The following is a 13,001-nucleotide window of genomic DNA, read 5'->3' on the forward strand; positions in this document are numbered from 1 at the left end:
AATTTTTGAGAGCTTGATATTGAAACACCAACTAAAAATCTTAACTTATTTACTTAAAAATAATTATAATATATAGCAGAACTATATGTAACTTTTTCTGTATTTTCCAAGTCTCCTGTAAATGTGTTATCATGTGTGTGTTAGTAGCTCAGTCATGTCCAACTCTTTGCAATCCCATAGACTGTAGCCCACCAGGCATACCTTCATAATTTAAAAAATAAAAAAGAAAGAGAATAAAAAAGTCAACTGGTTGTAAAGGATAATCCCACCTACCAAATATCTTCATAGAAATACTCTGATTAGTGTCTAATTAAACCACTGGGTACTGTAGTGTAGCAAGTTGATCTACAAAACTGACCATCCTGTGTCAAGTTATGTACATTGAAACAAACAACCACGGCCACCACCAAAAAACCTGCCAACAAACAAACAAATACTGTATAATAAAAGCCCAGTAAAACAGGGTTGGCCTGAAACCTGTATCCCATGTCCAGCTAGGAGGTGGCAGCACCAAGACGCTTAAAACACATTCATTGCCCTAAGGAGGTAACTCTCTAGTTGGGGAGCCAGTCGAGTAGCCAAATAATTACAATGGAGTGTAATAAATGCTGTAATCAAGATGTGGACAAAACTTGCTACTGCTCTTTAAAGTTGGCTAACCTCTAAGTGTTCAGAATAACCTTGGTAACCCGAGAGAGGGTCTGATGTCAGCCAGGCTAATATTATAACCTTAACTGTTCTGCAGAGAGAGTTTCAAATACCTTAAATAAATGGACTGTGAAACAGCCAAAGGATCTTAATGCCAGTAAATGTCAAACCACCCAAGGCAAACTGGGTATTTGGGGCAAGGCCTGCCAGGCAGGCACTCTCGTCTCGCCACTCATGGCACTTCCTGAATGCCAATCAGACACTCAAGGCTCTGTTCAGTTTGAGATCTGAAGTCCTCTGGATAAACCTCCCCCAAGAAATTGATGCCTGAAAGGGCAGATTAGAGATGAGGCTCTGCCTTCTGCCTTACTGAGGGAACAGGAGGCCCTGGGCTAACTTTAGCTGCATTTCTATTTCTGGAACAGCGGTACTGCGTCCTGTTTCCCCTCCCCCAGGGCATGGCAACCCACTCCAGTATTCTTACTTGGAGAATCCCATGGACAGAGGAGTAGGGCTAGAGTCCATAGGATTGCAAAGAGTCAGACATGACTGAAGCGACTTAGCATTCATGCACACGCTTCTACATAGCTTGAATTTCATATGAAGGATGTATATTACTTTTGTAAATAAAAAATTAAGCACAATTCAAGTTGTTTTTTAAAAAGAGAATCGATTACTCAACTCTGTAACAACAATGGTAACAACAGCAACAACCCAAGTACACCAACTGACCTTGATGCAAATTGCTGTCAACCCACCCCTCCAACATGTACTTTGTAGGGACAGGTTGTAGGTAACTTCGATCTTATGTTTCTGGATGTGGATTTAAAAGTACTACCTCTCCAGGGTAATCCATTTAGAACAGTGTCAGCCTCCTGTGGTCCCTGTGTCAGGAAGTCACATGACCCCATCTAAACCTGAGGGGTGGAGGATGGTAGTGGCCAACGGAGGGTTTATTTACCCATCCAGACTGAGGTTAGGACTGACACGCAGTTTAATTATCATGCAGAGCTGCAGCTGGAGGCGGCTGGAGTGAGTTGGCATCTGCTTTTGCAGAGCACAATTTCTGCAAATAATTAACCACCAGAACTCTTGATTCTCTCTAATTAATGAAGAGGAAGCCTAGAATCTTCAAAGTCCACGAATGTCATGCTGCCATTGTGTCAGAATTGATCTCCTTTGTTCTAAACCGAAGAGCATGCCTCTCTTGCCTCTCCTAATTCTTTATAAATTGAATTTTTCTATTACTAGTTGTGACAGCTAAGTAACATGACTTCAGAAATTCACCCGCAGTTCATGCCGGTATTAGAAGCCTGAATAATAATAATTTTTTAAAAAGAGCTATAATGGAACAAGCTTTCTGTCTCTGACCCAGAATTAATCATCGTGAAGAGACACCTCCTGAAAAGAAGGTCGTTAATTAGCTCTAATGGATCTCGCTAGGTGGAGTTGGAATTATTGAGAAGTTGGCAAACAGAGGGGGAAGAGAAGATTCCTCCCTTTCTTTGTCCATCTCCATGTGATGCTGGGATGGAAGAGGCCGAGACTATGCTTCCTGGGGGTGTGGACTCATGATGGAGGATGTGGGAAAGTTCTGTTCAGTGGGGGATGCTGTTGTGTGTCAGTATGGAAATCCATCAACTTGGAACATCTTTGAGGAAAACAAGTAAAAGTGTACGAGGCCCTCTCCCTGTGGCCTTAACTGAGCATTTAACAGACACCGCACAGCAGCCAGAGTGGGCTCCTATCAAAACCCAAGGCAGGCGGTGTTATACTCCTGCTCCAAAGGCAGCAGCGCGTCTATCTCTCTAAAGGAAAGCAAAGCTTGTGTATGAGCCTACAGAGTTCCACCCGGGGTGGCTCCGATGGTAAAGAGTCCATCCGCCAATGCAGGAGACCCAGGTTCAATCTCTGGGTCGGGAAGCTCCCTTGGAGAAGGAAATACTTCTCCAAGGCAACCCACTCCAGTATTCTTGCCTGGGAAATCCCATGAACAGAGGAGCTCAGCAGGCTAGTCCATGAGATCGCAAAGAGCTGGACACGAGTGACTAACACACATAGAGTTCCACCTATCTGTCCACTGTTTCCTCTGTGACCTCATTTCCTCTCTTCTATTTCACACCCGCTCCATTCCAGACATAGCAGCTTCTTTAATGCTCCACCAACATTCTAGCTCCTACCTCAGGATCTTTGCGCTGGCTGCTCTGTGTATAGCCTTGCTTTCCAGATAATCCACTTGGCTACATTCTTCTTTTCCTTTAGGTCTCTGTTTAAAGTTTATCCTCTTATTAATGTCAACATTGACTGCCCCATGTAGAATAGGACCCCAACAATCCCCATTCCTCTTATCCTACTCTATTTTTTCCTCACCTCCTAACATGCTATATCATTTCCTTATTTATTGTGTTGTTACATGTTTGCCTCCTTTCCAGCATTTATTATTTGTAGACTTTTTGCTGACGGTCATTCTGATCAATGTGAGGTAATACCTCACTGTAGTTTTGATTTGCATTTCTCTAATCATTAGCAATGTTGAGAATCTTTTCACCTGCCTATTGGCCACCTGTATGTCTACAAATAATAAATGCTAAAGAGGGTGAAGAGAAAAAAGAACCTTCTAACACTGTTGGTGGGAATGTAAGTTGGTGTGGCCAATATGGGAAACAATATTGCAGTTCCTTAAGAAAGTGAAAATAGAGCTACCATTTCATCCAGCAATCCCACTCCTGGGCATATATACAGAAAAAATAAAAATTCTAATTTGAAAAGACACATGCACTCCAATATTCATACCAGAACTATTTACAATAGCCAAGACATGGAAACAACCTAAATGTCCATCAGAAGATGAATGGATAAAGAAGACATGGTATAAATATACAGTGGAATATTTATTGTTATTTAGTCATTTAGTCATGTCCAACTCTTTGGGACCCCATGACTGCCAGGCTCCACTGTCCATGAGATTTCCCAGGCAAGAATAGTGGAGTGGGTTGCCGTTTCCTTCTCCAGAGGATCTTCCCGACACAGGGATTGAACCCAAGTCTCCTGCACTAGCAGGCAGATTCTTTACTACTGAGCCACCTGGGAAGCCCCCACAATGAAATATTACTCATCCATAAAAAAGAATAAAATGATGCCATTTCCAGCAATGTGGATGGACCTAGAGATTATCACGCTAAATGAAGTTAGACAGAGAAAGACATCTATCCTATGATATCAGTTATATGTGGAATCTAAGAAATTAATACAAATGAACTAATTTACAAAACAGAAATAGACTCACAGACTTAGAAAACAAACTTATGATTATCAAAAGGGAAAGGTAGGGGGTGAAGGATTAATTTGGGGTAAGCTCCAATACTTTGGCCACATGATACAAAGAGCTGACTCATTGGAAAAGACCCTGCTGCTGGGAAAGGAGGAGAAGGGGATGACAGAGGATGAAATGGTTAGATGGCATCACTGACTCAACGGACACGCGTTTGAGCAAGTTCTAGAAGATGAAGAAGGACAGGGCAGCCTGGCGTGCTGCAGTCCGTGGGGTTGTAAAGAGTTGGGCACAACCGAGCGACTACACAACAACAATGGGATTGATAGATGGCATTATTGTGTATAAAGTAGATAAAGAATAAGAATCTATAGCACAAGGAGCTATATCTAATACATTCAGTATCTTATAATATCTTATATATTTTGTAATAACAAAAGAATCTGAAAAAGAATATATGTATATATACATACACATACATGGGCTTCCCAGTGGCTCAGTGGTGGAGAATCCTCGTGCCAAAGCAGAAGACACAAGTTTGATCCCTGGGTTGGGACGATCCCCTGGAGAAGGAAATGGCAACCCACTCCAGTATTCTTGCCTGGGAAATTCCATGGACAGAGGAGCCTGGCAGGCCACAGTCCATGGGGTGCAAAGACTCAGACATGACTTAGCTACTAAACAACAACAATATACATATGTATATGTGTGTGTGTGTGTGTGTGTGTGTGTATACATAAATATATATATGTACATATCACTTTGCTATAATACGTGAAACTAATACAGTATTGTAAACAACTATAATTCAAAAAAAAAAAAAAAGCCTCGTCTACCTCTCACTAGAATATAAGCTCCACAAGAACAGGGATTCTTGTCTATTTGTTCTCTGGTGTATTCCTAGCACCTGGAAGTGTGTGGAGTTCAGTAAATATTTGCGGAGTGAATGAACTCATCATCCCACTTTGGAGCATTTGCTGGTATGTGTGGAGGCTGCATGTGCTCATTCAAAGTGATTGCTCAAGCAGCTTACAAAGACCAGGGTATGAGAAGCTCCTTTTTCCTTCTTCAGTGTCTGGATGAAGTGCTATTGTTTGCTTCCTTTGGCTGCCAAATGTTAATAATTAGAACAGTGGGCTCAGAGTTAAGTATTACTTGAGGTGTTCTTACTTTCTCAGTGGTTTCTATAGGAAGCTAGAGAGGGTCTGGCCAAGAATGATGCTTTTCTGGGAGGGGTCTGTGTTTTGTCTCCAGGGATCTCAGTTTTCCTTTTATCTCCACAGAGAGTGGGGGCTCTTTAGAGACTGAGTGCAGCAGGGGAGAGATGTGTTTTGTGTGATTCAGTAGTGACCTGACTGAGGGGGAGCGCTCGTAGGCACACAAGGAAGAGGCAACTCTCCTGAGGATACAGGGCCCCGGCCAGGACAGGAGGTTTAGGCAGAGAGCTGCAATGGAGCCCAAATCTATGGATTGTAGCTCTTTGTATGGATTGTTTCCGAGTCCCCTCCTCACTCCTGCTCCCCAACCATGGGGCCATCATAGATATTCCTGCACTAAATTCTTTCCAGTAAGGAATGCCTGCTGAGTCCTGTGTGTGTCTGTGACTTGCCAGGGGGTAGGTAAACCTGGCAGGAGTTGTAGTCTGCATGGATGAGGGTCCCCGGAATTAGGTAAATCTGATTTCTTATGCTCTACTTAATTTGTGTCTCATATCAATCCTTCCTTAGCTCAGAGGGACTGACTTCAGAAGGAAACATGTCTGCATTCAGTTAACAAACCAGCTGCTGCCAGGCTGAGTTCTGGGTCATGAAACATAGACTCCAGTCTTGATTCTGCAGCTGCTAGTGGAGTGATTTGAGCCATTCATCTCCCTGCACTACGGTGGCTAACTCCACTTTCTTAATACTTAAAAAAACAAACAAACAAAAATCTAGGCTTGCTGGTGGCTCAGTGGCAGAGAATCTACCTGCCAACGCAGGAGACGTGGGTTCAATTCTCAGTCCGGGAAGATCCCACATGTGGAGCAACTAAGCCCGTGCACCACAACCACTGCGCCTGTGCTCTGGAACCTGGCTCTGCGACCACTGAAGCTCCAGCATCCTAGAGCCCAGGCGCCGCGGCAAGGGAAGCCACTGCCAAGCAAAGCCCGTGCTCGGCAACCAGAGAGTGGCCCCCACTCGCCGCAGCCACAGGAAAGCCCATGCAGCAGTGAAGACCCAGCACAGCCTCAAACAATAAGTAAAATTATTTTAAAAGACGCTCTCTCATTTATTCCTTGAATAACTCTGTCTCTTAATTTTAGATATAAAGAAGGAAAGGCCCAGAGAGGCCCAGGTACTTGCCTGAAATCACACTGTTACGCATGAGTAAGACCAAAAACCTTAAAAATCAAATTACCATACAATTCAGCAATCCCACTTCTGGCCATTTATCCAAAGGAAAAGAAAACTGCACGTAAAAAAGATATTTGCATGCCCGTGTTCACATGAGCATTATCCACAATAGCTAGTATTGTGGAAACATCCCAAGTGTCTATCAATAGATAAACAGACAAAGAAGATGTGTTCCATGTAAACACTATAATATTATTCAGCCATGAGAAAGGGAGAACCCCTGCCACTGGCCACACCATGGGTGGACCTTGAGGGTATTATGCTAAGTGAAATAAGCTAGACAGAAAGACAAGTTCTGCAAGGTATCTCTTATCTACGGAATCGTAAGAAACAAAACAAAACAAAAACAACTCATAGAAACAGAGAGTAGAAATGTGTCTGCCAGGGGACTTTGGGTGGAAGAGGAGGAAAACAGCTAGAGTCTGGAGAGAGAGGGCCAGGACCTGAATTCTCCCTACAAATTCAGTTTCTGTTCATAATGCCCATCAGATCACAAAAACACCCACCCTGTTGTCCTCTTGGAGCTATGAATAAAACTTGTTCTTATGACTAAAAAGGGACCATAGCAATGCAAAATGGATTATTATTAAAGTGGCCTCCCGAATTTAGAGGATGGCTCAGAGGTCAGAACTGAGAACCTGAACTAAGTCACATGGGGGTAAAAGCATGAATTGCTATATTTTATTAGATATTCTAAATTCAGATTCCAAGACCGACATTTAGAGCATCCCTTCAAAGCCAAGTTTGGCATAGTGCTCTGATTCTAAATAGCAAAACTGACCTTCCCTCTTAGACTCATGTTCTAAATTATTCTGAAGATTCCTCTCCCTACACTGCTCACAACAACCAACCTGAAGCAGCCTCCAGGACACTCTGGCTGATTTACAACTGCAATCTTGCTAAAAGGAATGGGAAAAAGCCAAGATGAGTTTCTGTTAGACAGAATTACTGGTATGAAATACTAACATCGCTACAACGTGGCATAGAACTGACTGGCTGACTGCATGGCTGCCCTCCCTTTCTTATTTCACTGAAATAGGTCATTTGTTATAAAAGGGAAGGAGCCTTGTTCCTCATTCCCCTCACTCCCAAAGGATGACGGGAGAAGACTGCTGTGTGTGCCTGCATGTGGCTCCCCAACACCAACACTGGGCCAGCAAGCCTATTCTTATTAAGTGCCCACGTCAGTGGCTTGTCTTTGACGAGCCTGCTATGTGCAGAGTCCTGCTGTTTCCTGCCTTTAGTGAAGGAATAAAGACTGGGGAGGCTACAGGCAGTAAGCTCCAGCTGTCCCCTGCTTAAAATACAACGATGAGATAGGAATTGGCCATTGGGGTTTGACAAAAAATTCTCTAAATGAGAAAGGGGGGACCTTTCCTTCACATTTATGTTTTGTGCAGAAACTTGACCCATCCTGTCAATTAGTCAATCAAATATTTGCTGGCAGCACTCGCCAGTCCCCATCTTTTACAAAAGGCGGGAGGCAACAAGAAGTAAAACCCTACAAGCTAAAGACTTAGCTTGGAAGAGTGGAAAATTCAAATGAGACCAGATCCAGGCGGGCAACATGAAAGAATGAATGAACAAAGCTGCATAGTAATAGCATCTTAAGATACTTAAAAATATACAAATATTTTCCTTGTGTATTTAATACACAAAAATATTCTCTCCTCCACAAAGTCAGAGCCTTGTTGGTCTGTCTTCAATTTTCACATTTTTGATTGAGACAGGGGTATCTTTCTCAGCCCTTCTATAAGACAATGGTGGTGGTTTAGTGCCTAAGTCATGTTTGACTCTTGTGACCCCATGCACCGTAGCCCTTCAGGCTCCTCTGACCATGGGATTTCCCAGGCAAGAGTACTGGAGTGGGCTGCCATTTCCTTTCCCAGGCCATCTTCCCGAGAGGGATTGAACTCTGTCACCTGCATTGCAGGCATATTCTCTCCCACTGAGTCACCAGGAAAGCCCTAGGATGATGATAGGGTAAATACCAATTTGCATGCTACAAGGCAGTGTCAGGGCCATGTTCAGCTGGAGCTTGTGGGTTATCACAAGGGAGCAGCTGCTTACTAAGGGCTTTGTTGCCTTACTGCTGAGTGAAAATGGGAGCCCAGGATATATCTTCAAATTCTTCTAAAGTGTTGTTCTTCCCTATACCTGTCATGGAGTATGTTGCCATTTCTCTCCCGCGGATTTCTTCAGACCTGTCTTGTCCTTCCATTTCCCTCGAGCAGAGGGGAGTCTCCCCAGTGAAGACCAAGCATTTTCCCTGTCTGCTTACAAGGATAGTCTGAGTTCTCTGCACTAGAGAAACGGTGAGATAATATTCATAAATATTTGTTGTTTTAAGCCCCTCACTTTGGTATGATTTGCTGTGTGGCAAGAGATAATCAATACATCTTGATTCTGTGATTGGATATCATTCTTAACCAGCTTCACTTTGTTTACACAAGGAGTAAGCATGTGCTTTCTATGTATAGCAAAACCTCCAATTGATACAAAATATAGGTATGACAGAGGCTTTGGTGGTACTTCTAGAAGCCTCCTTACGATCAGCATTGGTTTTGTACACAGCATCCTTAGACATGGTCCTTTAACCAATTCATAACCTATTTCACTGTAAGAGAAAGGCTTGGCAAGAAGACTTGAATGACGCCCTGATGAATTACAAGGACTCACACAAGCCCAGAGGGATGGCAGGTGGGACCGTACTCAATGCAGACAGACAGAATCCTGTATAAAGGTTGATTCAAGGGACAATGGAGAGATGGTTGAACTGCAGGCTTTGTGGAGGGAGTGATTATGTTTGTCTTGTTCACTGTCTCCACCCCTGGTCTGGCAAATAATATCTGGGAACACAAAAATCAATAATGTAACTTTCCTATATTAAAAGCCTCATAGTCTAACTGGAGAGTCCCAAGTGTGAAGTGTGGGGGTGTGTGTGTGTGTATAGTGATACAAGAAGAAAGAGTAAACAACCGCCTGCAGAGAATCAAGGGACTAACTACATATGTTTGTGTGTGTGAGCTGTGTAAGGAGTTTTGGAAGAGTGTCAGGGAAAGCTCCATCCAAAAGGTGATGGTCAAACTGAATCCTAATGGGAGAAAACTAGAAATTCACTAGGTAGATAAGATCACTAGGCAGCTCTAGAGACATGAAAGAGTATGGTGGGCTTAGGGGAGAGTAAGTAATTAATTTGGTCAAAGCATAGATTACATTTATGTGATGAAAGCAGAGATGGAAAGACAGCATAAAGGAAATGATAAGGGATGAACTGGAAAAGTAGGCAAGACTCTCTGGATCTTGAAGGATGCTGGTGTAGTGAGGTCAAAATTTATCTCATAGGTGATGGAGAAACATGGAAAGATTTAAAACAGAAGAGTTATACATTCTGATTTATAATTCTACCATAAGCTACCATATAGCTCATGGCAGAATATTGGTGACTGGAGGCAGGAAGATTGACTGGGAGGCTACTACAGAAGTCGAAGCAAACGTGGGTAAACTGCAACGACAGGAAGCATGGAAGGGGAGAGGATCAACAACAGATCTTTGGGAATCTGAACAGGCCTGCAAGGGATGGGAGGCGGTGGATGGCTATAGAAATGAAAGAGGCTAAGTTAGTCTGAAGTTTCTCACTCAGGCACTTAGTTGAAATAATTTTATATGTAGTAGAGCTATTTATATATAAGTTTCCCCAATGGTTCAGTGGTAAAGAATCTGCCTGCAGTGCAAGAGACATGGGAGACATTTGATACCTGGGTCAGGAAGATTCCCCTGGAGGAGGAAATGGCAACCCGCTCCAGTATCCTTGCCTGGTAAATAAATTCCGTGGACAGGGCAGTCTGGTAGGCTACAGTCCATGGGGTCACAAAGAGAAGCAACTGAGTGACTGGGCACAGCACAGCAGCAGAGCTGTATGCGTGATGAGCTTTGTGCTGTTTAAGCAAAAGATCAGTGTTAATATTAAGTTTAGATGTATCTATCAAGCTGCTATACAGGTCTCAAAAGAGGGTGTGAAGAAGAGATCAGATAATGGTTGAGAATAGTTAAGTATGAAGCTGGACGCTGGTGGCATGAAGGAGAGTCCAGGGTCTTCTCGTGGGAAGGCCAACTGAAAATAGCTCTCTGGGCTGTTCTGGCTGTACTGGCAGGCCACATGCTCTGGCGAGCTGCGGGTGCCATCCCTGTGAAGAGGGTGCAGCCCCAGATGACCTTGGCCTATAGTTAGCTCACACAATCAGCTGTGGCTGGCTTCCAAAGTAGCAGCGGCAGCAGCTGACAGGTTTGGAAATATATTTTCTTCTCTGTCAAGAAAAAGTGCTCATAAGGAATACGTTTCCCAAATGGCTGCTCTTTCTCGTTTGACCTAAGGGGTTCTATGGCGGAAAATACGCCCATGGTTTCTGTAAAGCCATTTTAAAAATTAATCACTTTTCTCTTGAGTCAAAAATACCTTGAACCTCTTGAGTAACTTAGGAGAATTCAGTGTAAATTCTACCCCTGGAAAATAGGTCAAAGAAATGCTTGCTGGCATGCTTTAGCTCTTACTGAACACCTCCCTGCTCTGCATAGCACAATAAATATAAATTAGAATACAAGAAGTCTAAGGGAAGGAATCTAAGCGTAACAGAGTAGAAGTCAATGTCCTCTTTTGGGATCTGAAGTTGGATTACAAGAATCTAGCTTTGAGATTCTCAGCTGAAAAACTTTGGCAGTCACTTAAAGTTCATGTCAAAACATCTGGTGGTAAGTTTGCTTTAGTGTATGGTAACTGGGGATAATATTTCAAGACTGCAATAATGTTTTTTGTTTGTAAATTGAGCTTTAGTTTCTGTATTTCATCCCGGAAACACTAGAGGGTGTACATCAGATAGAGGAAAACAGCTGCCTTGGGAATGAACAGGACTGAAGAGGAGAGATGGCTTGGGAAGCAAGATATTTCTACATTTCACTGAGGCACAGAATTTTACTTCGGTAGACACTAATCTTTATACTATCAAAAAGCGACTTGATATTTGAAACCCAGACTCGAAAACTCTAATGATGATCTGCTGAGCCTGTTCAGAATCCAAAACTGTAAGGAACCACCATTACTCTCTGACCAGAATGTATATTCTGTTCATTTTGGACATCTTGAAAGCCAATATGATACAGCTCTATCTGTGAGTCTTTAATATTAGAGGACACGCTATTTGGATTTTCACAGATACTGGATTTTTTTTACAGCACTGATACTCATATCCCCAAGTGCTTGAAGTGAATAGTAACGATACAAAAGTGAATAGTAATGACACCAGGCATTTTCAGGCACTTGTGGGAATACAATGTGCTCTTTGAAGATATGCTAGATTGGAGGCTTTCCCCCCTTCATTTTATCCATAGTTTTCATGAATTAGCTCTACATGTAAACACCATTTTACAATGCTGAAACACTGAAGTTAACTGGCTGCCAAGATGTGGTGCACGTGTCAATAAGAACTGCTATTTTCTTGCTTAAATTTCCAGTTCCATAGTTCCTTTGTACCTCTTGCAGATGCCAAAAGAGCTAGTGAGGCTAGAGTCAAATCACCTATTTTAAAAACAATGTTAACAACTAATTACTCTAATCAGAAACAAATATCTTAAGCTTCTGAAGAGACAAATCAACTGAATGTTATAATATTTTAATGAATGATGAACTGATAATTCCATGAAATATCATCCTTAAACCATCGCAGACTCCTGAAGCACAACTGTTAAAAAGCGTGTGTGAATTCCAATATAAGAAAGATCACAATAAAGCATGCTAAGTTAAGAAGGACCTTCCCTTTAACAAACCATGGGGTCAGCCTTACCTGGACATTAATATCAAGAGAATAGAAATAACCTTATGAACTTTCTAAGGCAGCGTCTGCTCAAAACGATCAAGTACATTGACAAGGACAGTTCAGCTCCGGGATTTGGGATTGGCTTTTGTTAGTCATGCATTATCCTACTTACCTCTGAGGACAGACCTTTAAATTTCAGAAAGTGTTGAGATGCATTACTGTACCCGTTATCAAAAGTCTCTGGCAGAAATATCATTTATCCTTGTGGTAATGAACAGGTTTATAACATTCTGGTGTCACCATTCCTGAAAAAGCACATTGATTTGAATGCTTCTTCCACAAACATAGTGAATAGCTCACGAAGGCACATGGGTGTAGAATACTATGGAGAGATATTGCTGGTGAATGACAGAACGTCTGGTTGATTTACAGGAAACCCCAAGTGCGCGTATGAATAGGTTAGGTTTAGATTGACGAGCAAATGTGTAACCAGACTTCTGGCTGACAAATGGTAGAGCTATGCCAGCACATTAGCCACTCTGGAGAGAGACCAAAAGTAAGGCAGGAGGATCAAGTTCATTCCATAAAGGATATTCAAACCTCATAGATGGCAGGGTGGCTGGGATACTAAGCACATATAGATTTTAATGCCCCAAAATAGAACTGGGGAAGTTTGGAGTTGAACTGGCACCCAAGCTGAAGACCAAACTCCTATCAAATTTCCCTGTATTGACTCACAGACATAGAGGCCAGACGTGTGGTTGCTAAGAGGGTAGGCAGATGGAGGAGGAGAGGACTGGAAGTTTGGGGTTAGCAGATGCAATCTATTATATATGGAACAGAGAAACAATAAGGTTCTACTATATAGCACAGGGAACT

The 13,001-nt window shown here is 42.5% G+C and overlaps 1 protein-coding gene across 3 annotated transcripts in view; it reads right to left on the reverse strand.

Annotated features, from left to right (window-relative positions):
- ITGB6 (integrin subunit beta 6) overlaps window positions 1-12,513 on the reverse strand; it is a 142,353-nt gene extending 129,840 nt beyond the window's left edge. For all 3 annotated transcript variants that reach the window (XM_013969416.2, XM_013969411.2, XM_005676064.3), the window contains exon 1: window positions 12,295-12,513. The gene's annotated coding sequence lies outside the window, so the exon portion shown is untranslated. The remainder of the gene's footprint in view (window positions 1-12,294) is intronic.

This window comes from Capra hircus, chromosome 2 (assembly GCF_001704415.2).
Source record: "Capra hircus breed San Clemente chromosome 2, ASM170441v1, whole genome shotgun sequence".
NCBI classification, from domain to species: Eukaryota; Metazoa; Chordata; class Mammalia; order Artiodactyla; family Bovidae; genus Capra; species Capra hircus.